A 7,652-nucleotide genomic window follows, 5' to 3' on the forward strand; every position below is an offset into this window, starting at 1 on the left:
TTGATATTTGTTTTACAATTTGAATCGATAAAATCAATTGCGTCGTTCGTTCCCAATAGCGCCAACACCCGGGATTCCCATTAACCGTCAGATTTGCCTACATATGACACCCGTCATCAGTCAAGCGCGCGCCGGGATACTGCTTAGTGCGATCACATAAACAGTGAAATATGTTATAATCGCAGAATTTTTCTGACAAAGTGTTAGTTGAAAATGATTCAAAATGGTGTAGTATTGGAATTATAAACATTATAAGTAAAAGTTTAAATTATGAGTGTGCCAGTAAGTGTTTGGTTATATGAATAATATATCACGGTTATTCTAACAAAATTACCATTGACCTTCCAGGATCTAATATTAAAAGACAAAAAGCGGTGATTTGGCAATTAAAGGTATACATACAAAAGTTAATTAAACATATTACAATACTAGTAATAATGAAAAATCTCATATTAGCGTAAACAAAAAGTTACATTTTACCCACTATATAGTATCGTTTACATTTAATTTTCAGAAGCAATGATAGATCTAATAACATTTACGTATGGCAAACAATTAATATATGACATATTGCGACAATTTGAAGAAGATGAAGAGATTCCAATCTACGTGTTTAATCCTCTACAGTAACTTCCGTCAATTTTGTTCTTCTTGTTTAAATTTAACTTATGGATTATATTAGTAGTAATAATGTGTTCAATGCTTAACTCTTGATAAAGGTGTTTTTAATTATTTTTCAGAAGCAATGAGGAAGCAATTTGATGACATATGGGCACAACGTAGAATTGGTATATATAAACAAAAAGTGAAACTTCTCATGTTGAAGTCACTGTCAGCAAGTATTATCTTTTTATAAAGAACACACTACCTAAGTTTGATGTAACTCAATATCTTGAATTTGGCTATTCCTAAAGAGGAATGATGGCACAGAACAAAAACAGATATAAATATTTTGCCACATCGGAATTAAAAATAATCCACTCTTAGATATTTTGATTATCGATTATTCCAGGTATGCAATCACATATTTATAATCATTGTAAAATGTCGTCTATTAGATAACATCGAAGAAACTACACATATGTATATTGCGAGCCATCACTCGGAACGGAACGATCTAGGTGTATTTTTTTGCTGCAATAATGGTTTTAATTTATTTTGCTGTAACCAAGCTTCTATTGCTAAATAACCGACTGTATCACAATCATTGTCACGCGATCGTCGTAAAAGATAGTGTCCCCAAATATCAATAGATAAAAAAAATACGTTTTATTGGCATTTATACGGTTTGATCGACATTAACCTCAATCTTCATACGTACTAAGTATATATTACATGTTCACGTTTAAAACGTACATAGATAAGTCAAATCTAACGTATATGTGCATTAAATCGGAAGCAATAATAATGTTTATATAATACAAAAGGAAAAACTCACTTTTCGTGCTCGTAGCCCGACGCTGGGAAGATTTCATTACGAAGATTGCTTTATGATGGCTTATCTAATTAAATCAATGTATTCTGCATTAAATCGGAAGCAATGATAATGTTTATGTATTATAAAAGGAAAAACTCACTTATCGGCCTTAGAGCCCGTCGCCGGGAATTCAAAATTTGAAAATTTCATTACTAAGATTGCTTTATGATTGTTTATCTAATTTAATCAATGTGTTATTCTAATCCTCGACACATTATATATATATTTAATTTTCATAGTTATAACACACCTAGTTAGTATGCAATCTGATTATTTATATTCAGTCAATTGGAACAACGCACATGAAGAATTAATGAAAATTATTGTCGCATAGCAAAATTTTATTTATAAATAATAATTGTTTAAAACTGTTGTCATGTTACTGTAGGACATTTTGTTTTATATTTGAATGTTTATTTTTCATTGGTCGACAACAATAGAATTAATTAGCGGAGGCTCGAAAATTATTGTGCCAACTATTTTTATTTTTATTAATTATAATTAAATATATTTCCATGTTTACGTGTATTATTATACACCGTTCATACAAAGCGATACAATTTACAAAGTAGAATATTGCGCACATAATGTTTCATTTTAAGGCGTGCGTGTTCGGAAGCGGAAGCGGCTTAGAACAATTATATTATAGTTACAGAACAATTATTTTATTAAATATTTTTATTTCTATGAAATGTTTAAGTCTGTTGTCTGTATAAAAATACGATTGCTCCCCTTAAATTTATTCCCCATATAGTTGATCCCCTAATACAGAGGTACCTAAACGTTTTTGTCTCGTTGACCACTTGCCATGTTTTTCGGTTTTGGGTAGACCCCCTGCTTGCTAGATATTGATTTTTTGCAAATTCATCAACTTTAAATGTGTTTTTGACAGCTAGTATCGTGCTACTCACTCTGAAAGATTTCTACTATCTGTGTATGTGGATTATTCCATTCATTGAAAGCCAAAAATAAAGTCACCCACATTTACATCAGATGTAAATGTGGGTGTGGGATCCCCAATTTTATTTTTCACTGACATGGACCCCTTGCAGGTCGTCGTCGACCCCTAGGGGTCGATATAGACCACTTTGAGAATCACGGTGGTATATCATTATGTATTGCGACCACAAACTTTAAAATGTATTGCGACCACATACTTTTATAAATAATGTATATGTCTTTATTTTATAAGGTTATAATGTAAGTAGATAGGTACTATCAGTGGTTGTTGAGATCCACTTCAGTGGACCCCCATTTTTATTTCATGGACCCCCAAATTTTTTTTCGCTGACGTAGACCCCTTGCAGGTTATCATAGACCCCTGGGAGTCGATATAGACCACTTTGGGAATCACTGCCCTAATATTTCGTCAAGTATTTATATTCGTAAATACCAGCATCCATGAAGGTTGTAAATAAATAATTATATATTTAAATAAGGTGGAAACAAATTCATAAAAAATATTGCTCTTGCACGAATGTACAGTTCATATTTACATACCTTTAAGGAAAATAGAAATTTGAAACTAATTACAAATATTTTCATTCAAAAGGTACAAGGAGAAACTATTTTGTCTATATACCACATATACCAGAGTATTATCAGGTAAATATTATGAGTAGATATTTTTAATAATTTTAACGTGTAATTAAAATATTTCGCATAAAATATGATTGCAGAATATATGTCGCAACGGTGGCTAATTTTTATATTTATTTGTAGCATAGAAAGGGTTATTTCATACCTAATATTATTTATTCGATAAATTATATTACGATGTTAAAAAATATATAAAATGCCATTTTTGTCATGAGACCCGGAATCATTGTTTTTCCCGGGACCGGGTTCACTCTCAGCGGCCCTGCTTATATAATATTACAAATAACATTCTGCTTGTTATAAAATCAACGAGAGATTCCTAAAACTGGTGAGTATAAAAATTACATAGAAAAAATTACACATGCAAATAATTACACTGCAGTAATTTCAAATTTACCAGTAACATGATTAACTCTTTCGGTATGCATATAAAATATCAAAAGCGAAACAAAAATGTGTAATTTTCTAATGGTTAAAGAAAATGAAATCAAATAGAAAAAAATAATTTTTATATTTTATTATACTAATAATTTATATTGGTAAGGTATAGTTTCTTTTAAATACAAGAAAAATCAAATAAAAGTATAAACCATTTTTGAAAAATTCAACAAAAATATAGACAAGTTCTTATTTATATTGAAATTAGTCAGTGTGGAATTTATTGTTTATGTATTTATTTCATGTGCAATTTCATCCTTGTGTAAATTTACCACGTGTATTTGTTTCAATGTACATTTTTTGTTGTTTAATTTTATTACATGTAATGTTATCCTGCATAATTTTATCATGTGCCCAAAAAGTAGTAATCATTTACGGAGAATTCTCTATATTCATTACCAATGAAAATACAAAAAAATCTAATTAAATAATATGTGAATAAATAAATTAAGGTATTTTTTTTAATATTTTAAATTTATAAACTATAATAAATTAATAGCTTATCGGTTAGGTTAGCTATCCAATTATATTTTCATATAGAATAAATTGATCAAAGAATCTTGTCCATAGTTGTGAGCATGTTTTGATCATTATCGAATAGTAATTGATTATCCATGTGTCGCACACTTATTTATGCAACATATTTTCTTAAAAACACATTATAATTAATCGACAGCAAGCAGCGATTTCATCTCTATTGGTGACATATAAGTGACCATTAAGAGCCATTCGACCATGAAAAAATGCGTTTTCAACGGCGTCACGTAATAATATACATATTATCTCGATGTATATATTTATGTTTAATCATAATCGGTTTCTTCACCCGCAAGACGACAGAGAAATATACTAAAAAATATCAAAATGTCGATTGTATTAGGTGTGTTAATTTAAAATTCGAGTCCTTGAAAACAAGAGACATAATATAGTGGATTCAACGTGTGACGAAGATAGTTAGAGAATGCCGACAGACCGGAGACTGGGGTCAGGAGGTTAAACAGACCTCAACCTCCAACGGACTTCTTTATGAATAACGAAAATTTTTGACCAATTTTGACATTCCGATAATTGGAGAAAAACACGGCGAGAGCGCCAAAGAATTTTTCAATTGGACTTCAAATTATGATAATTTAGCTACTGTGGTAATTTGATATACGATCGTAAATTATGCGGATTCGCTTTTTTAAATAATTGGCATGGGTACGGTACATAAATCATAAATTTTCACGGCGAAGATTTGCTGCTGATTAATTAAAAAAATAAGTATAGTTATTCATTTTATGTATACCATTTCAATATATATGTTATTCAATAAATAACGATTTTTAAAAGAAGATTTACATTTTTTTTAATACTGTTTATGCAGATCTGCAGAGCAAACTTTTATCTATATAAACAGTGTTTTGTTATAAATTGTCGGTTCACTATTAAACTCGTCGACCCCAGCAATTTATTGTTGTAATTATACGTATCGTTCATGAATTTAGTGATTTTGAATGTTTCGATGAGGTCTTCGTGGAACTAAGAGACTTTACACACTTTCCAGATACAAAGTACAGAGCTTTTTAATTTAGACTCGCTAAATTTTAAATTTTTTTTTTTACGTTTTAAAACAGATTTATATGTTATTTGCAATGCAGATGTATCCGAAAAGTAATAAACCTTGACACACATTAGGTGTATATAAACAAATATTAGGTGAATAAGAGTTGATCAAGTGATTATTTTCTACCAAGACTTCACTAGTTGCTATATTTATTTTATTGATTTTTTCTTAGTCAAAGTAAGTTTCGATATTGATTACTATTTAATAAAGACATTAAAATAATGTTTTAATTTTATCATTTTGAATTTAAAACTAAAAAACATTTGACAATATGTAGTATTTCAAGTATCTAATATAGATTTTAAACGTCACTTTTGCGACGGGATGGTGACGGGTGGCAATTAGACACAAATTGAGCCGCTACAGTAATGTTTTTATTGACGATTAAAGTTGTTGAACGAGCCTGCGACGCGTACCCGAACAGGCCGAGGGTTGCCATGCGAGAGAATAACCGTTCGCCGGTGTTACCCAAGTGTCGCCAAGTTTTGGCCATAACAAAATCTAGGCTCCCACATCACAATTTGCAATTTTAAAGGTAATTATTAAGTTTAAAAACATTCAAGATTAAGCTGAATATATTATTTATGTAAGGTTATTGTGCTATTTTTATTTATTTTTATTCATACTCAAACATAAAAACAATAATTTGTTTACAAACATTAATCGATGACTCGACGGTTCAAAGTTGACAGCCGTTTTCCGGTCATAAACTATTACAACAGCAATGTTTTAACTGGAATATTCCACAATTGGCGACGATAAGATTTATCGCCACCCCAAATCGGTGCCATAAATAACTACTGCTCGGTCAAATCGAAAAATGAATGAAACAGTCGTTAAAATAAACATCCAAACTCCGCTTACGGCGATGTTTATTAATTGAGGCCTACCCGTGAACGGACACTAATTTCATTCACAAACGCAATGAAAACACCTCCGATACGGATCTGTTGACACGTACCGACATTTTTACCTCTGGCTATATCAAACAAGTTAATTTTATAGATTCGCGTATCTCCATTTAATTAGTAAGTACATTTGTGTTTTATTTTTGTGAGCATTGGCTTGCACTAAACTAGAGACGAGAAGCTGGTGAATAAAACGAATAAAAAACGAGCAAAACAGAGGCTTAAAAAATATTTTAATATATGGCAAAATTAAGACTGAGACTGGACACATTGGGCGAGTCTATGATTTTGATGAATAATATTTTAAGATAATTTAATTATTAATTTTTGCTTAATTCGATATTGGGAATCGAGTTTATCGTTATGATAAAATAAATTCCTAAAACGGTTCAAATAAAATTTCGATGTGTTTGATGTATACGATCTTGTAAAATGTAACTATTACTTATTATCGCTAAATCCAGAAAATGGTACTAATTAAGTTCATGTAAAATTAAACTTAATATTTTTGCTATGGCGAACCTGAATGGGGGGAAGAACCTGAGCGCCGCGCCGCTGCGCGCAATACTCGCACACGTTCGACTTGACGTTTATGTCATACGTTTGCGTTAGAAGTCCGATAGAAGTGCTTACAATTATTTCTGGACATGGGGACACGGTGGCAACCTTAACGCTATCGCTTCAGTGATACTTCAACTTCAACTTTGCTAGGTTGCAAAAAATTCTACGTCGTAACGATGGGCTTCGACATTTCGCGTTTCCAAAACTGCATTCGCGAAGATCTCATCTGCTTCATTTGCTATTCGGTCTTTAAAGACCCCGTCCAGACGCCTGAATGCCAACACGTATTCTGCAAAAGCTGCATCACCAGATGGATTGTCCAACAACCCACCTGTCCACTCGACCGAATATCCATCACCGCTGAACAACTTCGCCCAGCTCCAAAAACATTAAGAAATGTGCAATCAAAACTATTAATAAACTGCGACCACGCTGAACACGGCTGCTCTATAGTAACAACCCTTTATTCTTTGGACTATCATGTGAAAAAGTGCGTATTCGATCCCAAATATCCTACTCGATGTGAACAAGGATGCAATTTGTTTTTTCCGAAAGATGAGATGCCTAAACATGATTGTTTTAAAACCTTAAATTCTATGTTAACACTGGAAACTTGTAACTCTAAAAAGAATCAAGTAAACATAGAACATCTAAAGATCAGCTTAAATAAGTTCAAAAGGGAAACATCAATATTTGAGGATTACGTGATAGCTAGGAAAGTTTCTTATCCGACTATGTTGGCAACAATTGATAAAAACAAACGCGATGAAGTTATACAATGGAGTCAAGGATTGACTTTTGCTAAAGTAGTTGCTTGGGGTGGATTGATTAGTACTCCAGGCGAAGATAGACGAATAAGTTGCAAAAATGCGCTCATTTTAAGTAAATGTCCCATTGTGGAGAAACTGATGGAGAATTGTTACGAAAATAACTGGCCACCGGTTCTAGCGTCGTTTGACACAAGAGTTGGAAATACATGTTTGTTTGAGAGTTATGTTTGCAGAAGAATACCCGCAGAGCGTGCTATAATAGTTCTTCAATGTGACAATCCACACATTGGTGA

The 7,652-nt window shown here is 31.9% G+C and overlaps 1 long non-coding RNA gene across 1 annotated transcript; it reads left to right on the forward strand.

Annotated features, from left to right (window-relative positions):
• On the forward strand, nucleotides 1-5,065 carry LOC148229733 (uncharacterized). Its single transcript, XR_015811313.1, has 3 exons — nucleotides 1-282; nucleotides 349-392; nucleotides 515-5,065. It is a non-coding gene; the product is annotated as an uncharacterized LOC148229733 (long non-coding RNA).
• The last annotated feature ends 2,587 nt before the right edge of the window (nucleotides 5,066-7,652 follow it).

This window comes from Plectrocnemia conspersa, unplaced genomic scaffold, assembly GCF_051122295.1.
Source record: "Plectrocnemia conspersa isolate PC_06_02 unplaced genomic scaffold, ASM5112229v1 ptg000011l, whole genome shotgun sequence".
In the NCBI taxonomy this organism is placed as follows: domain Eukaryota; kingdom Metazoa; phylum Arthropoda; class Insecta; order Trichoptera; family Polycentropodidae; genus Plectrocnemia; species Plectrocnemia conspersa.